Source organism: Scyliorhinus torazame, chromosome 4 (assembly GCF_047496885.1).
Source record: "Scyliorhinus torazame isolate Kashiwa2021f chromosome 4, sScyTor2.1, whole genome shotgun sequence".
NCBI lineage: Eukaryota > Metazoa > Chordata > Chondrichthyes > Carcharhiniformes > Scyliorhinidae > Scyliorhinus > Scyliorhinus torazame.
In genome coordinates, this window is record NC_092710.1 from 32,162,639 (window position 1) to 32,185,803 (window position 23,165).

Sequence of the window (23,165 nt, forward strand, 5' to 3'; positions counted from 1 at the left end):
CGCACAGATGGTGACCCAAGCCGGGCATGAAACCTGAGGCTCTGCAGCTGAGAAGCAACTGAGCTAACCACTGTGCAACCGTGCCCCCCTTGTGCCACTAACAATGGAAAAAAGTGATCACTTGCTCTGTGGGTGTCAGGTGTCATTAGTGATTTGGCCTCTGTCATCACAATTGCAAGTATAAGCAGGCCTCATGTGGAGTTGTAAGTGGAGGACATCACTACTGCAGGAGTTACCGATATGACAATCTTTAGTTTAAGTGTTGACATAACACTTAGATGGCTACCCGGAGGATATATCCGCTTGTGGGGTTGACTCAAATAGGGTACATAGTTAAAATAAAATAGGATTCCCTTTTAAGGCAGAGATAAGGAGATGCATTTTCTCCAAACTTTTCATTCGCCTGTGTGTAAGTCTCTTTTGCCAAACTGGGTGATGTAATTTTTATTTATTCAAGAGTTAGGAAGATATTTATTAGGCATGGGGGTCAAGGATAATCTGGTGCAGACTGGAACGTGCATCTAAGACCACAGGCAGACTTGCCAGGATATCATTGACTTGTATAGCAAACTGGAAGGGCCAACTAGCTACTTCTGCTCCAACGTTACGATGGGCTATTAATGCCCGAGGAACATGGCCGCTACGTGGCGCGGCCACACTCATCTCTCGGTAGCGAGGCCGCACTTTCGCAACTAGCGTGTGGTAGGTTGGCAGTACTGAATCGAATAGGGGAGCCTTTGAGTTAATCGTAGAAAATCATTACCACTCCATATAATTGTTCAGCTCCACTGTATATTTCCTTCTATAATATGAGCAGAATCTTTCCAACTCTCCATGAGTGCAGCTTATCATGAGTATCAAAGTAGAATTTTCGCCTCTGGTAAAAATGTAGAATGCATTCGTTTAGAAAGAGCGTGCTTTTCTAACATGTAGGTTTTAAGCCACCCCTGGAAGAAAGAAGAAATGTTGTCTGCATACCTGTGCCACTAACAACGGAAAAAGGTGATCACTTGCTCTGTACGTGTCAGGTGTCATTAGCCATGTGGCCTCTGTCATCTCAATTGCAAGTATAATGCGGACAGAATGTGTGGGGATAGTAGTTATTTCAAGAGTACGTTGTAAATTATAATAGAGGATCATGTCTACGTCCAATGTAGTGTATTGTCCCATTGTTTGTGTAGGACATAGATTGGCCTTTATAGAACTATGCCAGCTATACTCCAAATAATATTTTAGGATGGTCACCAGTCTCGCAGGAGCACCGTCAGCTATATATTGTTTTATTATTAGTGATTCAAAAGGTGCAAGCATCGCGGCGAGGGCATATTTGTTACCCATCCATAGTTTCCCTTGAGAAGCTCCCTCTTGAACCACTGCCGACTGTGTATTATAGATACGTCCACAATACTGTTAGAGATAGAGATCTAGGGTTGAACCCAGCGGCAATGAAAGCACGGCTAAATATTTACCTAGATTCATAGAATTTACAGTGCAGAAGGAGGCCATTCGGCCCATCGAGTTTGCACCGGCCCTTAGAAAGCGCCCCCCAACCAAGCCCACACCTTCAACCTATTCCCGTAACCCAATCACCCTACCCAACCTTTTTTGGCGACGTACAATTTAGCATGGCCAATCCACCTGACCTGCACATCTTTGGACTGTGGGAGGAAACTGGAGCACCCGGAGGAAATCCACACAGACACGGGGAGAACATGCAGACTCCAAACAGACAGTGACCCAAGCCGGGAATCGAACCTGCGACCCTGGAGCTGTGAAGCAACTGTGCTAACTATTGTACTACCATGCTACATATCAGGATGCGGAGTGGTTTGGAAGGGAACTTCGAGGTACTGTATTTCCCACGTATGTTCTGCCCTTATACTTCTAGATGGTAGTGCTCCTGTATGTGGAAAGTGCTGCCTAAGGGGCCTTGGTGAGTTCCTTGAATGCATCTTGTAGACAGTACCCACTGCTGCTCCAGGCCTTTGTTGGTGGAGCAAGTGAATGTGGAAGCATGCCAATCAAGATGGCTGCTTTGCCCTGGATGGCGTTAAGCTTCTTGTGTTTTGTTGGGTCTGCACTCACCAGGCAAGGGGAGAGCAGTTAATCCCATGCCTTACTTGTGTCTTGTAGGCTGTTGACAGAAATTGGAGATGAGTCACTCGCCGCAAGACTCTTACTCTCTGACCTGCCCCTGTCACCACAGCATTTGTATCGCTAACCCAGTTGAATTTTGTTAATACCGAGAATGTTGATTAAGTGTGCTGTACTGCAAAACCAGAGAAACGTGGTCACTTCTAAGGTAGACGTGATGTACTTGAAGAAACTGGTAACAGGATAGGAAAGTGAAGCAGACATGTGAAATCACATTCAGAGTAAATGTAAGCTACAACCAGAAGCAGCAGATCCTCGTACCTTTGTTACTTTACTGCACGGGTATTAGTAGTACATGTGGAGGAAATCACAACAATGTAACAGGAGCAGTGGACATAAGTGTAACCTAGAAATCTATTTACGTAACATTTAAGACAGTGGCATTGTGAGATTACATTTGTAAGTTTTATTCCATTAAACTGCATTATGGCAAGTTTCCTATTCCTAGACTAGAGAGAAAATAACAATTTCTGAGCTACTCTATTCGTGACATGTCATATTTTCAGTGACATTCATGCCCGAAATAAAGACGATTTAATGCAGCTTAATAGTAAAACGTTAATTGCGCTCAGCGCAATCTATGGACTTACCTTGCCTGCGGTCCTTGATTCTGCTTTCAGAACGATTGGGTATGGTATTGTTGCTAACTTTGGTTTGTAGCTACCTGAATACCTGAATTGGCCACTTCCCGACTTAAAATGGAGAACTGCAAAGGCTGAAAGGAAATTCAGCCAACACAGGCAAAGACTAGCAAATACAGAAATCATGTGAATTGGAACCTGTAAGGAACAAGACAGCACTGAAACCAGCAACCATCTGCATAGTAATGCAGCCGCCATCTGCACAGTAATGAGCGATTCCAGGGCACAATCGCAACAGTTTAGGTGAATAAAGCCAAGCCAGACTCCTCGGCGCCAGCAGGAGCCAAGACAAAGGAAGGCCAACAGACACTTAGGACCGCCCAGCGATCAGGGAACTGTTCCAGCATTGGAGAAATCGATCCAAGTATTCGGAAAGTAGTCCAATCACTTGAAACCAGGTACGGGGTCCGCCCCGAAGGGCGGGAAGCCCCTAGGAACTATAAAGTTAAGCCCCCAAGTTCAAATCGTCCTTTTTTGGCAGGGTCACTCAGCAACTTGAACCAACCCTTGACAGTGACCTGTCTTGTTGCCTCTCAAGTCAACGCTCGCTACGAGATAGGTGCTCCTAGCTACCAGTCCATACCAGCTTTTGAATCCCGCAGACTCAGAATCGAACAAAAGGCCATTTGTTCCCCTGACCTAGTGGGCCAGTCCGAAGCTAAGTATAGGCCTGTTAGTGATAGAAATAGCCTAGAAAGTAGAGTTTAATGCATGAGTAGTGATTTACTGTGTATAATAAATGTGTTTTGATTTGAATCTTACTAATTGGTGTGTTGAGTTATTGATCATTACTTGAACTTGAACCTCGTAGCGGTATCATAAAGATACCTGGCGACTCTAGAGCAAAGGTTATAAAACAGAGCCAATTGAACCAACCAAAGGTTAGCAACATATTACTGGCGACATCGTGACGGGACCCGATCTAGAAGTGGCTTAACCACTCCGGGAGAACCCTAAAATTTGAATCAGAAATCCAATTGGGAACAGAAAAACCACAAGTGTTCAAGCAGTTCTGATCAATCCTCATAATCCGGAAGTGTGTTAATGCATGCATAACTAACAGGGTTATAAGGTAAACTGACAGATTTTTGTTGCGAAAAATCTGTCGGGAGTTTGTATTTTGGAAATAGCGAAAGCCGTACCCGTAATTACAGCACCGCCTTAATACCCCTCGTTCCAAATTTTAAGAAAAGTATTCAGAGAGGAAAGATGGCAATGCAGGCAATGCAATGCGTCATGAACCCCGAGGCATTCGTGGTCGCAGCAACCAGCAGTAGAGTAGGACAGTGTCCGGTTTGGGAAGAGGAAATCAGAAAGTACCTCAAAGGGAAAGGATGGCCCCTTTGGAGCGAATTCTGTAACAATGAGGAAACAGGACCCGGGAGTATAGGACATACTTGGTGGGAGAACCTGTCAGAAATTCATAGGAAAAGCTTGGGAAAACTCGCAAGCCGATGGCAATCGTGTCCAGTCTGACACAATTGCGAGGCATAGAGGAGGTCCTTCGGACGCTCCGCAGAGAGATAGAGGAGGCACATCGAATGAGTAAGGTCGATGTAAGCGAGATAAAAAAAGAGAATGTAGAACTAAGAAGGAGGTTAGCAGCAAAGGACAGAGAAGTGGATGATGCCAAGCGGGCACACCAGTCTTGTCTGGCGCATTTAAGCAGCTTCCAGACACTGTACGAATAGGCATATCAGGACACGCAATGTGCAGTCCTGGTAAGAGAGGAAACAGAGAAACAGGTAGAGGCATTGCAAAGGCAGTGTAGCGACCTGAAAACAGCATTACAAGCACTCCATGCTACCACCATGGAGCACAGACAAAGCTCATTAGATCACGAAAAGTGCCGGAAGCAGATTGCAGAACTGCAGTCTCTACTTTCAGTTCAGAATGGATTCCAGAGCACCTTTGGATCCAAATTAGATGAGGAAGACGGCCGGATTGGGAACAATTAAATGAGACCGTGCATAGATATGTTCAGGGAACATGTGCACAACGAAAGCCCCAGAAGAGAAAAGCGCCCCAACCCCCCACAGAGCAGATAATTCAGGCACCAATGAACCCAGTAATCACCCACCGCACCGTCACATCGGACAGAGACGCGGAATTGCTGTACACGACCCCCTTAACCGTGTCCCAATTACGGGACGTGTGCGAGAAAATCACACTGTTCCTCCCCACCTCAGACCCCCACCACTTCTTTGTGAGAGTAAAGCAGCAGGCGACCATGTATGGCCTGGATGAGCGTGAGCACATGAAGCTCACAGTTTTGAGTTTAGGCCCTTCAGTCGCAGCAGCCCTTCCCGACCCACAGAATGTAGGAGGAGGCACCCTTGCAGAAATGCATGCAGCGATCCAAGACGCGATCGGCTACAACAGAGGTGACCCCGTAGAAGGCCTGAATAAGTGCAGGCAGAAAAAGACGGAACACCCCACAGTGTTTGCTGGATGCCTGTGGATCCATTTCACAGCAGTTTTTAGCAATTTAGAACGTGCCCATTTGTCCCAAGATGGTATGGCCAAATGGACCCGCACCCTTATCTCCCATGCCACAGAGGCAGGACAAAAAGCCTGTACGAATTATGATCCCTCAGAGGAAGCCCACAATGAGAAATGGGTTTTTAAAAGATTGTCCCGCGCCTGGGAGCAGTCTGTACAAAACAAACCCACAGTTAGGAAACCAGAAGAACAGCAGGAAGAGCATGCATCCAATTAGGACGCACCAGAACCTCGCATGGGTAAATGAGGGAAATAGCCCACAGCAGCCTAAATCCCAGGAATGCTACAATTGTGGACAGTTAGGACATCACGCACGAGAATGTCAAGCCCCCCTGAAACAGCAACGGAGTCAGCCCACAAATGCCCACCGAACCAGCAAAGACGCCAACAGCCCCCCCCCCCCACCCCCCAGGGAACCATACCCAAGGGAACAATGCACCAGAGAGCCTGCTCCACCTTATCTGCCCCAGGGGTCATGTTACAAGTATGGGCAGTCAGGACACTTCACCCGAGATTGCAGGAGACCCCCACCAGCTAGACTTGCCCCCAGATATGAAAGTGAACACCACCCACAGCAGCTACAGGGTCCCAGCTGCCCCATGCAAACTGTGAGCGCATACCCACCACTTCTCATGGCAGCATTACCTCAGCAAGGTCACTTCATTTTTGTTTCGCTCCTCCTTCCACTCTTCTTCGGTCATGCTGAACTCCCTCCATATGCTAGTTACACCCCAGTCCAAATGTGATTTACAATGTCCTGTATTCTGATGGAACCTGCACCATGTTTGATGTATGTTTGTTTGTTTAATGTACATGTTAAAAATTTTGTTTGTGAATTTAAAAGTTTTCATGGCCCCACGCCACCACTCTTTTAATGCCCACTGGCTGTTAAAGGTACAAGTTTGTCCCAGAAAATAGTTCAGAGGAACCAGTCTGTTGGCTGACAACAATCATAACTACTCTCCTGATTCGAAGGTAATCACGAGAGGCAGCCCCCACGATGACCAATTCTTACCCGTCGCGGCCCATACGCACCTCATTTCGGCACACTTAGTTCAAAAAGTTTTGTTTTATTTTCAGGCAACACTTAGGTTGCCATCCTTTTGCTATTTACATCCTCAAACATTTGGATGGTAAACCGCACAGCCTGTGAGACGGCTCGCACATGTTTCAGTATTTTTAAGTGTTTCTTGTCCTGAATATATGATTTTTTTTAAATGAGGGAGTCACACATGGTGACAAATTATAAAGGGAGAATTGGCACTAAAGGACAGACATACTAACAGACGAGATATTAAACCAAGATACTAACAGACACTATGCTTGATCCCACAGAACTCCAGAAGCCCCAGGAAAAGAAGAGAAGAGAAAGAAGAACAATGAGGACATCTTCCGTGTTGATCACCACCATTATAATATGTATCTGGTTGCACGCGAACGCGAGACCCCTGACCCCCAACCCCTCCTAGCCGTTAATGATTCACTTCCCCATAGCATCCAGAGCCCAGTCACAAGTGACATCACACCATCTTGGTGTGACAGGTTTATAACCTGGTACCCCCTGTCCTACTTAATAGAATCCCTATTAGTGTTGGCGATACTCTGCAGCATCGTGCAGACTATCTGCATGAGGAAATGGAGAAGGAGAGCCTACCGCACTCACATCCCGGTATATAGGATAAGATCCCCTATTTTCGGGTATGACCAGACCCCCGATCCCCGCGATCTATCATGAAGGACATTCGTTTGCGTTCCTTTTGTGAATAAAGAAATGTATTTCATGAGCGATTGCACAATCCTGAGCTTGACTGCCAAGCCAGGAAAAATGTGAATAATGCTGCCATGATTTTGTGTGTATTGTTTAAGAAGTTAGGATGATTGAATGTTTAGTAAGTGTACTTTATTGAGGATAGTTAGAGGTACCGTTTTTTAATTTTGTAATGCATGTCCCTGTTTTGACATAGCGCCACTTAGAATGTTAGTTAAACATTTTCTTGCATAGCTATGGGCAGTGTAGAGGCCACAGAAGAGTGCTCGCCGGGTCAGGGAATGAAGACAATGCAGTTATGTGATCCTTCACGATTCGCGTGAGGATCACAAGGAGGGTGTGTAGCCACCTGAGTTGACCACTTCCCGACTTAAAATGGAGAACCTCAAAGGCTGAAGGGAAATTCAGCCAACAGCCAGGCAAAGACTCGCAAATACAAAAATCATGTGTATTGAAACCTGTAAGGAACCAGAAGACCATAAGACCATAAGACATAGGAGTGGAAGTAAGGCCATTCGGCCCATCGAGTCCACTCCACCATTCAATCATGGCTGATTTCAACTCCATTTACCCGCTCTCTCTCCATAGCCCTTAATTCCTCGAGAAATCAAGAATTTATCAACTTCTGTCTTAAAGACACTCAACGTCGCGGCCTCCACCGCCCTCTGTGGCAATGAATTCCACAGACCCACCACTCTCTGGCTGAAGAAATTTCTCCTCATCTCTGCTCTAAAGCGACTCCCTTTTATTCTAAGGCTGTGTCCCCGGGTCCTAGTCTCCCCTGCCAATGGAAACAACTTCCCTACATCCACCCTATCTAAGTCATTCATTATTTTGTAAGTTTCTATTAGATCTCCCCTCAACCTCCTAAACTCCAATGAATATAATCCCAGGATCCTCAGACGTTCAACGTGTGTTAGGCCTACCATTCCTGGGATCATCCGTGTGAATCTCTGCTGGACCCGCTCCAGTGCCAGTATGTCCTTCCTGAGGCGTGGGGCCCAAAATTGCTCACAGTATTCTAAATGGGGCCTAACTAATGCTTGAAAAGCTTCAGAAGTACATCCCTGCTTTTATATTCCAATCCTCTTGAGATGAATGACAACATTGCATTTGCTTTCTTAATTACGGACTCAACCTGCAAGTTTACCTTTAGAGAGTCCTGGACTAGGACTCCCAAGTCCCTTTGCACTTCAGCATTATGAATTTTGTCACCGTTTAGAAAATAGTCCATGCCTCTATTTTTTCCAAAGTGCAAGACCTCGCACTTGCCCACGTTAAATTTCATCAGCCATTTCTTGGACCACTCTCCTAAACTGTCTAAATCTTTCTGCAGCCTCCCCACCTCCTCCATACTACCTGCCCCTCCACCTATCTTTGTATCATCGGCAAACTTAGCCAGAATGCCCCCAGTCCCGTCATCTAGATCGTTAATATATAAAGAGAACAGCTGTGGCCCAAACACTGAACCCTGCGGGACACCACTCGTCACCGGTTGCCATTCCGAAAAAGAACCTTTTCCTTGTTCCCTTCTTGAACAGGGGGGTTACAACAGCGACTTTCCAATCCTCTGGGACTTTCCCTGACTCCAGTGACTTTTGAAAGGTCATAACTAACGCCTCCACTATTTCTTCAGCTATCTCCTTTAGAACTCAAGGATGTAGCCCATCTGGGCCCGGAGATTTATCAATTTTTAGACCTCTTAGTTTCTCTAGCACTTTCTCTTTTGTGATGGCTACCATATTCAACTCTGCCCCCTGACTCTCCGGAATTGTTGGGATGTTACTCATGTCTTCTACTGTGAAGACTGACGCAAAGTACTTATTTAGTTCCTCAGCTATTTCCTTGTCTCCCATCACAAAATTACCAGCGTCATTTTGGAGAGGCCCAATGTCAACTTTTGCCTCCCGTTTGTTTTTAATGTATTTAAAGAAACTTTTACTATCATTCCTAATGTTACTGGCTAGCCTACCTTCATATTTGATCCTCTCTTTCCTTATTTCTCTCTTTGTTATCCTCTGTTTGTTTTTGTAGCCTTCCCAATCTTCTGACTTCCCACTACTCTTTGCCACATTATAGGCTTTCTCTTTTGCTTTGATGCATTCCCGAACTTCCTTTGTCAGCCATGGCTGCCTAATCCCCCCTCTGATAACCTTTCTTTTCTTTGGGCTGAACCTCTGTACTGTGTCCTGAATTACTCCCAGAAACTCCTGCCATTGCTGTTCTACTGTCTTTCCCACTAGGCTCTGCTCCCAGTCGATTTTCGTCAGTTCCTCCCTCATGCCCCTGTAGTTACCTTTATTTAACTGTAACACCTTTACATCTGATTCTACCTTCTTTCTTTCAAATTGGAGATTGAATACTACCATATTATGATCACTGCCTCCTAAGTGCTCGCTTACTTTAAGGTCTTTAATCAAGTCTGGCTCATTACATAACACTAAGTCCAGAATGGCCTGATCCCTCGTGGACTCCATCACAAGCTGTTCCAAAAAGCCCTCCTGTAAACATTCAATGAATTCCCTTTCCTTGGGTCCACTGGCAGCATTATTTACCCAGTCCACCTGCATATTGAAATCCCCCATGATCACTGTGACCTTGCCTTTCTGACATGCACTTTCTATTTCGTGGTGCATTTTGTGCCCCCGGTCCTGACCACTGTTAGGAGGCCTGTACATAACTGCCATTATGGTTTAAAAATACCTGGCGACTCTAGAGCAAAGGTTATAAAACAGAGCCAATTGAACCAACCAAAAGTTAGCAACAGGTTGGCTCTTAATTTGTTGCCCGTTGTGTCTTCACTTAATTTGCTCTGTTTTTATCACCTTTGCTCTAGAGTCGCCAGGTATCTTTATGATACCGCCACGAGGTTCAAGTTCAAGTACTGATCAATAACTCAACACACCAATTAGCAAGATTCTAATCAAAACACATTTATTATACACAGTAAATCACTACTCATGCATATAACTCTACTTTCTAGACTATCTCTATCGCTAAAAGGCCTATACTTTGCTTCGGCACTGACCCACCAGGTCAGGGGAACAAAAGGCCTTTCGTTCGATTCTGAGTCTGCAGGATTCAAAAGCTGGTATGGACTGGTAGCTAGGAGCGCCTATCTCGTAGCGTGCGTTGACTGGAGACTTACTTGGTTGTTGCAGCAGCTAGACAGGTCACTGTCAAGGGTTGGTTCGCGCTGCTGAGTGATCCTGCCAAGAAGACCGATTTGAACCTGGGGGCTCTACTTTATCGTCCCCAGGGACTTCGCGCCATTCGGGGCGGACCCAATACCTGGTTCCAAGTGATTGGACTATGTTCCGATCACTTGGATCGATTTCTTGAATACTGGAGCCGTTCCCTGATTGCTGGGCGGTCCCTGAGTGTCCGTTGGCCTTCCTTTGTCTTGGCTCCTGCTGGCGCCGAGGAGTCTGGCTTGGCCTTATTCACCTTACATGTTTCAATTGTTCCCGGGGATCGCCCATTAGTATGCAGATGGCTATGAGTTTCAGTGCTGTCTGGGCGTCAGCAAGTTCTAATACACAGGAGACTTTGCACTTGCTAGCTTTTCCTGGTTTGGCTGAATTTCCCTGCATTCTTTATAGATCTCCATTTTAAGTCGGGAAGTGGCCAACCGAGGTGGCTACACACCCTCCTTGTGATCCCTAACGCGAAGCGTGAAGGATCAGATGACTGCGTTGTCTTCACTTCCTGACCCAGCGAGCACTCTTTCCATGGCCTCTACACTGACCACAACTATGTATGAAATTTTTTTAACTAACAATTCTAAGTGGCACTATGTCTCAACAGGGACATGCATTACAACATAACAAAACCAGTACCTCTAACTATCCTCAATAAACTATCAAAAATAATCTACAACACTTTAAATGTACAAATAGCAGCAAGACACGTTTGTCTGGCTTGGCAGTCAAGCACAGAGGTTTACATTCTTTATTGAACAAAAACAAACACCCATAAAGAAAGCGGATGCACTTTAATTCCCCCAAGGGATGGGGGCCGAAAATAGGGGACCTAAACGTGTATACCGTGGTGTGAGAGCGGGAGGCTCTCCTTCGCCATTTTCTGAGTCTAAGTGTCTGCACGACACTGCAGATTATCGCCAGTACTAAGAGTGATTTTACAATGTACGATAGTGAATTCCAGGTTAGAAACTTGTCACACCAGGTCGGGGTGTCGGTAACTATCTTGGGGTTAACCATGTCAGGGTGTAGTGTATGGTAGGGGTGGGAATCATTCACGGCCAGTGTGGTAGGGTCAGGGGGGTAGCATCCTCATGCAACTGAAGGGATCCTGCTAAGATCCAGGTGAGCATGAAGGTTGTCTTCACCTTTCCGTCTTTCTGTCTTCTTCTTTTTCTTCCTCTGGAGTTCCTGAGGTTCCGTAGTTCTATGGACACAAGCATAATATCTGTTACTATCTTGTGTAATATCTTGAATGTTAGCATGTCTATCTTTTAGTGCCAATTTCCCTTTATAATTGGTCACCATGTGTGACTCCGTAATTTTTTGTAAAACAGAATATTCGGACAAGGCATCTAAGAACATACTGCTGTACTGCGAGCCGTCTCGCAGCCTGTGTCATTTACCATCCTAGCATTTTAGGATGTAAATAGCAGAGGAAAGCAACCATTGGTTGCCAAAACCAAACAAAAGAATTTTGAACATAATGAGCCAGAAATGTGGTGCTTATGGGCCATGGCGGGTAAGATTTGGATGGAATCCCTGGGTAGGACGGTGATCAATGCCGTATGTGCTCTACACGAGCGTAGTTGACCAGAGGGGGGGTCCTCAGGCAGGGCGGGGACCAATGCCGTTTCTCCACTGCCTGAGCAACCGGCAAGAACGGGCAAAAATGTAGTCATCGTGGTGGGTTGCTGTAAAAGTTCTACCATCGAACCAGAAGAGCAGTTATGAACGGGGGCTGGCAAGCTCTCAGCCGTTTCTGCCGATAAGCGTGCTGGCACGTTTTCACAGGTTTCTGCCGAAAAATATGGCGTGTTGCTGTGGAACTTCCGAGTTTACAGACAACACTTAACAATAATACTAACAGACAAATGCTGCAGGTTCCATCAGAAAGGACACCCGTTTCTCCCAAACGGTTCCTTTTTAAAACTTCATCTGGACACCTCAGTTATCAGTTGCGAACAGGGTCGCAAAGGGGTTCTCGTTTTGGGAGTCAGACTCAAAGTCACCCTCTTCTCCCTGATGCCATACTCTGGAATGGATGAGGGTTGATGAAGCTGCAAGTGACTTAGGGTCTATCTCGTTGTTTCGGACGAGCCTGTATGAATTGGCACGGTGCCAAAAAGTTGTATCTAATTCTGTGGGGACGGAGTCGTCATCGTAGGGCAGTGGCCTTTGGTGGGGTTTGTTGAGGAATGTGATCAGGAAGGGATCACTCGAATCGTGTTCAGATTCGCTGGGTGTGGGTCCTATTGCATGGGGATAGTAGGGAGTGGTGCTGTGGCTATTGTCTGTGTCACAGTCGCTGTCTCTGCTGCTGCTGTCTGTGGGCGTTCCGGGGCGGAGTCTAGCGTTCGGTGGTGGAGCCGAGGTCAAGTCCGTGGATGGGGTGGACGTGTTGGGGGAGGGTAGGGATACATTGGCTGTGGGCGGGGTTTGGTCTGCTGTGTCGAGCATGACGTGGTGTGTGTGGTTAGACTGTGAGCCATATGCCTTGAGCTGGTTAATATGGAACCACGCAGTCTTCCAGTTGGGGTACTTAATTTTATACACGGAGGGACTTACTTTGTGCGCAACGGAGTACGGACCCGAATACTTAGGTGACAGGAACGTGCTGGGGTCGTAAATGGAGAGCATGACCTGCTGTCCTACATCAAACTCAGTCGCGTGCACTGTCTTGTCGAAACAGGCCTTGCTCTGTTTCCTCTGGTGCCTAATCTTACTGCGGCTGCTAGCTGAGCCGTTTTTACATTATCAACTAGTTGTTTTACTGCGTTCTCGTGTGTGAGGGCCGTCACTTTGGGGCTGGTCAAGTCAAGTCCTAATAAAAATTCTGTGCCTTTCATGAGGCGTCCGGTCATGAGATTGTGTGGGGTGTATCCTGTGGATGTTGAAACGGTGTTACGTAAAAACATTAATGCAAAAGGGAGGACTGAATCCCAAGTGGTGCTGTTTTGTTGGACCATTTTTGTGAGGGTTGCCTTTAGGGTCCGATTCATTCGCTCTACGATACCACTGGACTGGGGGTGGTATGCAATGTGGAATTTTGGGGTAATGCCAAATATTGTGAGGACGTTCTTCATGACACGTCCCGTAAAATGGGAACCTTGGTCGGATTCAATGCTGCGGAGAGTCCCCATCTTGTGAAGATGTAGTGGGTTAAAATCTTTGCGGTAGTCTTTGCCATGTTAGTCCTAGATGGGAACGCTTCTACCCATTTTGTAAATGTGTCTATCACAACTAACACATACTTGTGACCATCCTGCTACAGGGCAATGGTCCTATAAAATCAATCTGGAGGTTAGTCCAGGGGCCATTTACGGGATGGGTGTGGCTGAGCTGAGCTTTCTTTGCCTATGTGTCCGGATTGTATTGGGCACAGATAAGGCAATTTTCAACGTAGTGCGTGACATCGTCCTTTAAATTCGGCCACCAACAGAGCTGCCTGAGGTGGGATGTAGTGGGGTCGATTCCCTGATGCCCATGACTATCATGGAACAATCAAATAAGCTGATTCCTGACCTGTTCAGGAACCACATAAAGGGTGTCTTTTAGGATCACACCGTCATGTGTGGTCAGTGCATTTTTAAACCTATCGTATGGGGCTGGAAAGCTTGTTTTAAAATCTTCCTGAGATTACTGTCTTGCTTCTGGGCCTGCACTAAATCCTCGATATTAGTCTGTGAGACCTGAACTGCATTCACTGGGGCACTTTCAGGGGGGGTTCCAAAACTGTCCATGTCTGGAACCTGCTTTAGCCAGTGCGTCGGCTTTTACATTTCCAGGTGGGGAGGAACGGTGGTGACTTCGGACTTTAACAATGCCGAATATCCTGTCCTGTGCTTTGTTTAAAATGTGCCGGAGCAATGGGGCTGAAGGGAGGTGTTTTCCGTCCGTGGAAACAAATACTCTTGCTTTCCACAGGGGTAGGAATTCTGTGAGGCTGTTACAGACATAGAGGCTGTCCGAGCATATGTCTGCTGGGCTAGGGAAGGAATCTGGGTGATCACGATGTACACAATGGCTGCTAGTTCTGCCGCCTGCGCGCCTAAGTGTCCTGGTAGCTTTAAGGAGATTTCATCGAGGGCGCATCCCTGCGCATCCTCAACATAGATGCCGCATCCTGTAATGCGCTTCCCATCCAATAAAGTGGAAGAACCATCCACATATATCCTCCAAGGTGCGCACGTGTCTGTGTTCTGGGGGCTCTACCTTTCTTTTGGGGGGTGTTTTTGCGATAAAGGGGCCTGTGTTGTGGTGCGGTGAGATGATTTCACATTTGTGGGGGTTACCTGGGTGCTGAAGGGTGTCGGCTGGGAAAGTGTGGGATTTGGTCCTTTTAAAAGTGATGTCCCGTCCCTGCAAAAGAAGAGTCCAGCTGGCTGCTCTAATCTAGCTTACTGTACCGTCCTTAAGTCATCCGTCTAGTAAAAGTTGGGTGGGGGTGTGTTCCGTGAAGATTGTGATGGGGTTTAGTCCGGTGATGTTCGAAAAGTGTTGGATTGCCCAGAAAACTGCGAGCAGGTGCCTTTCACAGGCCGAAAATCCCTGCTCCACAGGATCTAAAACTCTGGAGGCGTAGCCATGCCTGTTCGTAACTGTTCGTGCCGTTCCTGGAGGAGTACGGCCGAAAGGGTGCGGTCTGTGCTAGCTATCTCTATAGCATAGGGGGAAAGCGGGTCTGGAACCTGTAGTGCGGGGGCTGCAATGAGTGCGCGCTTTAAAACATCTACAGCATCCGTGTGCTGTGGAAGCCATTCCCAGGGGGCTCCTTTCTTTAGGAGGTCTGAGAGGGGTGCTGCCTTGGTGGCGAAGCCGTCAATATGGTTTCGGCGGTAGCCAACCAATCCTAAAAATGACCGGAGGGCTGAAACATTCTGAGGAAGGGGCAATTTGACAATCGAGTCAATTCTTTTATGCTCGATCTCACATTTACCATGCGTGATAATCGTTCCCAAATATAGCACTTTGTCTTCCAAAATTTGGGCTTTCTTGGGGTTTACTTTGCATCTAATTTGCTGTAGGAGTTTCAGGAGTTCGGACAGAAGCTCGATGAGCTCTGCCTTGGTGTCTGTCTGCAGTAATAGGTCGTCCACATACTGGACCAGACATTCGGGGCAAGAAAATGTTGATAATCTATTTGCCAGCTGTCGGTGAAAAATGGAGGGGGAGTTGTGGAATCCTTGTGGAAGGCATGTCCACGTGTACTGCTGACCTTTAAAAGTGAAGGCAAATTTGTATTGGCACGCTTTTGCCAATGGAATGGACCAGAGTCCGTTACGGACATCCAAAACCGTAAAATATTGTGAGTTGAGTCCCTGTTTGAGCATGGTCTCGGGACTTGTGGCTACCGTGGGTGCTGCTGCGGGGGTGACTTTGTTGAGTTCCCGGTAATCGATGGTCAGGCACCATGATCCATCGGGCTTTCTCACTGGCCAAATCGGGGCATTATTAGCAGAGGCTACCGATCTCAGTACGCCTTGTTCTAATAAGCTGTCAATAACCTTTGAGATTGCTCCCTCTGCCTCTTGGGGAAATCCGTATTGCTTCTGGGGTCTAGGGTCAGGTCCTATTATTTGAACCGAACCAGCCATCCTGCCGCAGTCATGTTTATGACTTGCAAATGCGGTCCTGTTCTTCTGTAGAACTGCCCTAACCTGTTTGTCTGCACTCATCGTGGTCGCGTGAAACAAAAAAATCGCCGCCTGCGCTAATCTTGTTTGCATACTCACCTACTGTGAGCGTTGCAGGGGCTCTTGCTGACTTTGTCATTTTCCAGACACATTGATTAACTGGGTCAAATGAAAGGTTGTGGGAGTTCATGAAATCAATGCCCAAAATGTGTTCTGCTGTGTGGTCCAGATCGACCAGAACTATGGGGTGTTTTGTCGTAATGGTGCCAATTTCAATGGGTGCAGGGGCTGTGATGTGTCCCTGCTGTGAGAGGTCTGTGATGTCGCTGAGGGTGATTGTGGCTGTAGTGGGCCACGTGTCTTTTTGGAACATGGTGGAGGAATTAATTGTGGTGCGGGACCCTCCTGTGTCCCAGGGAAATTCGATGGGCTGACCCCGTATTTTCGCTGCAACGACTGGTCAGCCGGACCTATCCCAAAGGGTATCACAGACCCAACTGGGGGAGCCCGAACACTGTCAGTCAGTTCCATTCAGGTTTGTCTGGTCTGAACGGGTGCTTACACTATGTATGGGCTTTGTCTTGTTATTATTCAGAGTGCCTGCCTGCTGGGCTCTCTGTGGCTTTCGCGGGGCATTGCACTCTCGTGCAAAATGTCCTAATTGTCCACAGTTGTAATGCTCCTGTCGTTTCTGTGGGGGGGGGGGGCTGTTCCTGCCTCATTCACCCATGCGGGGTTCTGCTGCGCTTTAACTGCTTGGATATCTGCCTCTGCCTGCTGCTCTGCGGGTTTCCTAATTGCGGGTTTGTTTTGGACAGATTGCTCCCAGGTGCGGGACAACCTCTTTAAAACCCATTTTTCATTGTGTGCTTCTTCCGAGGGGTCATAATTGGTACAGGCTTTTTGTCCTTCCTCTGTGGCATGGGAGATAAGGGTGTGGGTCCATTTGGCCATGTTGTCTTGGGACAAATGGTTGCGTTCTAAGATTCCAAAAAATGCTGTAAAATGAATCCACAGGCGTCCAGCAAATGCTGTGGGGTGTTGGGTTTTCTTCTGCCTGTACTTATTCAGGTCTTCTACTGGGTCACCTCTGTTCTAGCCGATCACATCTAGGATCGCCATGTGCATCTCTGCAAGGGTGCCTCCTCCTACATTCTGTGGGTCCGGATGGACTGCTACAACCGAAGGGTCTAAGCTCAAAACTGTGAGCTTCACTTGCTCACGCTCATCCAGGCCGTACATGGTCGCCTGCTGCTTCACTCTAGCAAAGAAGTGATGGGGGTCTGAGGTGGGGAGGAACGGTGTGATCTTTTTGCACGCGTCCCGTAATTGGGTCACGGTTAAGGGGGTGGTGTAAAGGAATTCTGCGTCTCCTTCCGATGTGACTGTGCAGTGGGTGGTTACTGGATTCATGGGTGCCTGATCTATCTGTTCTGTGGGGGGTTGGGGTGCATTCCTCTTTTGGGGGTTTCCTTGCGCACATGTTCCCTGAACATATCTCTGCGCGGTTTTGTTTAATTCTTGCCAATCAGGGCTGTCTTCCTCATCTAATTGGGATCCAAAGGTGCTCTGAAACCCATTTTGTACTGAAAGAAAAGACTGCAGTTCCGCAATCTGCTTTCTGCATTTCGCATGATCTAATGAGCTTTGTCTGTGCTCCATGGTGGCAGCATGGAGTGCTCTTAACACTGCCTTTAAATCGCTGCACTGCCTTTGCAATGCCTCGACCTGTTTCTCTGTCTCTGCTCTTACCAGGACTGCATGTTGCGTGTCCTGATAGGCTTCTCATATTGGGTTTGGAAGCTGCTCAGATGCGCTACACAACACTGGTGTCCCCACTTGGCATCATCCACTTCTCCATCCTTTGCTGCCAACTTCCTTCTTAATTCTATATTCTCCCTCTCAATCTCACTAACATCGACCTTGCTCATTCGTTGTCTCTCTTCTATCTCTTTGCGGAGCGTCCAAAAGACCTCCTCTGTGCCTCGCAATTGTGCCAAACAGGACACGATTGCCATCGGCTTGCGAGCTTTTTCGAAGCTTTTCTTATGGATTTATGACAGGTTCTCCCACCAAGTATGTCCTATACTCCCGGGTCCTGTTTCCTCATTGTCACAGAATTCACTCCAAAGGGGCCATCCTTTCCCTTTGAGATATTTTCTGATCTCTTCTTCCCAAACGGGACACTGTCCTACTCTGCTGCTGATCGTTGTGACCTCGAATTCCTGGGGTTTCATAAGGCGTTCCATTGCCTTCATTGCCATTTTCTCTATCTGAATGCTCTTTTAAAATTTGGAACGAGGGGTACTAAGGCGGTGCTGTAAACACGGGTACGGCGTTCGCTACTTTCCGGAATACAAACTCCCGACAGTTTTTTGCAACAAAAAGTCTATCAGTTTTACCTTATAGCCTTGTTAGTTACGCATGCATTAACACGCTTCCGAATTATGAGGATTGATCAGAACTGCTTGAACATTTGTGTTTTCTCTGTTCCCAATTGGATTCTCAATTCAAATTTTGGGTTCTCCCGGAGTGGTTAGGCCACTTCTAAGTTGGGTCCCGTCAGGATGTCGCCAGTAAATGTTGCTAACTTTGGTTGGCTCTTAATTTGTTGCCCGTTGTGTCTTTACTTAATTTGCTCCGTTTCTTTCACCTTTGCTCGAGAGTTGCCAGGAATCTTTATGATTCAAGTTCAAGTACTGATCAATAACTCAACGCACCAATTAGCAAGATTCTAATCAAAACACATTTATTATACACAGTAAATCACTACTCATGCATATAACTACTTTCCAGACTATCTCTATCGCCTATACTTAAAGCCTATACTTAGCTTCGGAACTGGGCCACCAGGTCAAGGGAACAAATGGCCTTTTGTTCGATTCTGAGTCTGCAGGATTCAAAAGCTGGTATGGACTGGTAGCTCGGAGCGCCTATCCCGTAGCGAGCGTTGACTGGAGACTTACTTGGTTGTTGCAGCAGCTAGACAGTTCACTGTCAAGGGTTGGTTCGCGCTGCTGAGTGACGCTGCCAAGAAGACCGATTTGAACTTGGGGGCTCTACTTTATTGTTCCCAGGGGCTTCGCGCCGTTCGGGGTGGACCCCGTATCTGGTTCCAAGTGATTGGACTACGTTCCGATCACTTGCATCGATTTCTCCAATACTGGAGCCATTCCCTGATCGCTGGGCGGTCCCTGAGTGTCCATTGCCCTTCCTTTGTCTTGGCTCCTGCTGGCGCCGAGGAGTCTGGCTTGGTGTTATTCACCTTACATGTTTCAATTGTTCCCGGTGATCGCTCATTAATATGCAGATGGCTGTTGGTTTCAGTGCTGTCTGGGTTTCTGCAAGTTCTAATACACAGGGGACTTTGCACTTGCTAGTTTTTCCTGGCTTGGCTGAATTTCCCTGCATTCTTTGTGGATTTCCATTTTAAGTCGGGAAGTGGCCAACCCAGGTGGCTACAGTATATATATAAGGATTCTGTGGGTTATCAAACACGCCCTGAGTAAAGATCAGTTACACATAACATTCATTACCAAGAACTTTACTCTGATTAACAAAACCTCTCCCACCATAATCTGAGGCCGAATGTCACACTGTTGCATTTAAATTGAATATGCGTGATGACAGTGATGCTGTAAGTAATCAACTATTTAATTATTTGTATGGTAACAATTGATACATTTTCCCCATTCTGCCATCTCCTTTTAAAGACGGAACAGAAATAGTCGATGCTATAAATGGTGCAAGTTCCCGGACAGCAATTCCATTTTATTGCCCACCACGAATAAACTGTTATCAAGCAATATCAAGCAAAGAATGTTGTTTGGTTATGAAATGAACTGGCAGAGTGAAGCGCCTGTTCACTCGGAACCATGACCTCATGATTCTTATCAGTACTATTCTTTCAGTCATTAACTAGTCTTGCTGTGGACCTTGATTCTGCATAGCTAAATATATATTTTGATAAGAGCTCGGAATCAAATATTTATCTGTGATCTGGATTGACATGGAGTCACATGACAATTATAATATATATATTATATATCGAAAAGACGATATATAAATGGATGAAAGATAACTTTATTTACAGGAGAAAGTACTTTGCCTATAAATCTGAATTAAAGAAGACAGACAGCTGTTTGTTCAAATACAAACATAATCCCAAAGCCGGCCTGTTGCAGTACTGCTCCCACAAAATTGGTACAGGTCAGTATAGCATCATAGAATTTACAGTGCAGAAGGAGGCCATTCGGCCCATTGAATTAACACCGGCCCCTGAAAGACCACTCAACCGAAGTTCATACCTCCATCCTATCCCCATAACCCAACAACCCCATCAAACCTTTGGACACTACAATGCAATTTAGCAAGACCAATCCACCAAACCCGCACATCTTTGGACTGTGGGAGGGAACAGGAGCACCCGGAGGAAACGCAAGGAGACACGGGACGAACGTGCAGACTACGCACAGACAGTGACCCAAAGCGGGAATTGATCCCGGGTCCCGGCGCTGTGAATCAACAGTGCTAACTACTGTGCCGCATCTCCTTGGAGCATATACCAGCATGTTTTTTAAAATAATTTTTAAAAAAATTTAGGTTACCCAATTATTTTTTCCAAATACGGGGCCATTTAGCGTGGCCAATCCACCTACTCTGCACATTTTTGGGTTGTGGGGGCGAAACCCACGCAGACACGGGGAAAATGTACAAATTCCACACATACAGTGACCCAGAGCCGGGATCGAACCTGGGACCTCAGCGGCGTGAGGCAGTTGTGCTAACCAGAACAACAAAGAACAAAGAAATGTACAGCACAGGAACAGGCCCTTCGGCCCTCCAAGCCTGTGCCGACCATACTGCCCGACTAAACTACAATCTTCTACACTTCCTGGGTCCGTATCCTTCTATTCCCATCCTATTCATATATTTGTCAAGATGCCCCTTAAATGTCCCTATCGTCCCTGCTTCCACTACCTCCTCCGGTAGTGAGTTCCAGGCACCCACTACCCTCTGCGTAAAAAACTTGCCTCGTACATCTACTCTAAACCTTGCCCCTCTCACCTTAAACCTATGCCCCCTAGTAATTGACCCCTCTACCCTGGGGAAAAGCCTCTGACTATCCACTCTGTCTATGCCCCTCATAATTTTGTATACCTCTATCAGGTCGCCCCTCAACCTCCTTTGTTCCAGTGAGAACAAACCGAGTTTATTCAATCGCTCCTCATAGCTTATGCCCTCCATACCAGGCAAAATTCTGGTAAATCTCTTCTGCACCCTCTCTAAAGCCTCCACATCCTTCTGGTAGTGTGGCGACCAGAATTGAACACTATACTCCAAATGTGGCCTAACTAAGGTTCTATACAGCTGCAACATGACTTGCCAATTCTTATACTCAATGCCCCGGCCAATGAAGGCAAGCATGCCGTATGCCTTCTTGACTACCTTCTCCACGTGTGTTGCCCCTTTCAATGACCTGTGGACCTGTACTCCTAGATCTCTTTGACTTTCAATACTCTTGAGGGTTCTACCATTCACTGTATATTCCCTACCTGCATTAGCCCTTCCAAAATGCATTACCTCACATTTGTCCGGATTAAACTCCATCTGCCATCTCTCCGCCCAAGTCTCCAGACAATCTAAATCCTGCTGTATCCTCAGACAGTCCTCATCGCTATCCGCAATTCAACTTGCTAATCAGACCAGTTACATTTTCCTCCAAATCATTTATATATACTACAAACAGCAAAGGTCCCAACACTGATCCCTGTGGAACACCACTGGTCACAGCCCTCCAATTAGAAAAGCATCCCTCCATTGCTACCCTCTGCCTTCTATAGCCTAGCCAGTTCTGTATCCACCTTGCCAGTTCACCCCTGATCCCGTGTGACTTCACCTTTTGTACTAGTCTACCATGAGGGACCTTGTCAAAGGCCTTACTGAAGTCCATATAGACAACATCTACTGCCCTACCTGCATCAATAATCTTAGTGACCTTCTCGAAAAACTCTATCAAGTTAGTGAGACACGACCTCCCCTTCACAAAACCGTGCTGCCTCTCACTAATACGTCCATTTGCTTCCAAATGGGAGTAGATCGTGTCTCGAAGAATTCTCTCCAGTAATTTCCCTACCACTGAAGTAAGGCTCACCGGCCTGTAGTTCCCGGGATTATCCTTGCTACCCTTCTTAAACAGAGGAACAACATTGGCTATTCTCCAGTCCTCCGGGACATCCCCTGAAGACAGCGAGGATCCAAAGATTTCTGTCAAGGCCTCAGCAATTTCCTCTCCAGCCTCCTTCAGTATTCTGGGGTAGATCCCATCAGGCCCTGGGGACTTATCTACCTTAATATTTTTTAAGACACCCAACACCTCGTCTTTTTGGATCACAATGTGACCCAGGCTATCTACACCCCCTTCTCCAGACTCAACATCTGCCAATTCCTTCTCTTTGGTGAATACTGATGCAAAGTATTCATTTAGTACCTCGCCCATTTCATATGGCTCCACACATAGATTCCCTTGCCTATCCTTCAGTGGGCCAACCCTTTCCCTGGCTACCCTCTTGCTTTTTATGTACGTGTAAAAAATACCTTGGGATTTTCCTTAACCCTATTTGCCAATGGCTTTTCATGACCCCTTCCAGTCCTCCTGACTCCTTGCTTAAGTTCCTTCCTACTTTCCTTATATGCCACACAGGCTTCGTCTGTTCCCAGCCTTTTAGCCCTGACAAATGCCTCCTTTTTCTTTTTGACGAGGCCTACAATATCACTCGTCATCCAAGGTTCCCGAAAAATGCCGTATTGATCTTTCTTCCTCACAGGAACATGCCTGTCCTGTATTCCTTTCAACTGACACTTGAAAGCCTGCCACATGTCAGATGTTGATTTGCCCTCAAACATCCGCCCCCAATCTATGTTCTTCAGTTCCCGCCTAATATTGTTATAATTAGCCTTCCCCAATTTAGCACATTCATCCTCGGACCACTCTTATCCTTGTCCACCAGTACTTTAAAACTTACTGAATTGTGGTCACTGTTACCGAAATGCTCCCCTACTGAAACATCTACCACCTGGCCGGGCTCATTCCCCAATACCAGGTCCAGTACCGCCCCTTCCCTAGTTGGACTGTTTACATATTGTTTTAAGAAGCCCTCCTGGATGCTCCTTACAAACTCCGCCCCGTCTAAGCCCCTGGCACTAAGTGAGTCCCAGTCAATATTGGGGAAGTTGAAGTCTCCCATCACCACAACCCTGTTGT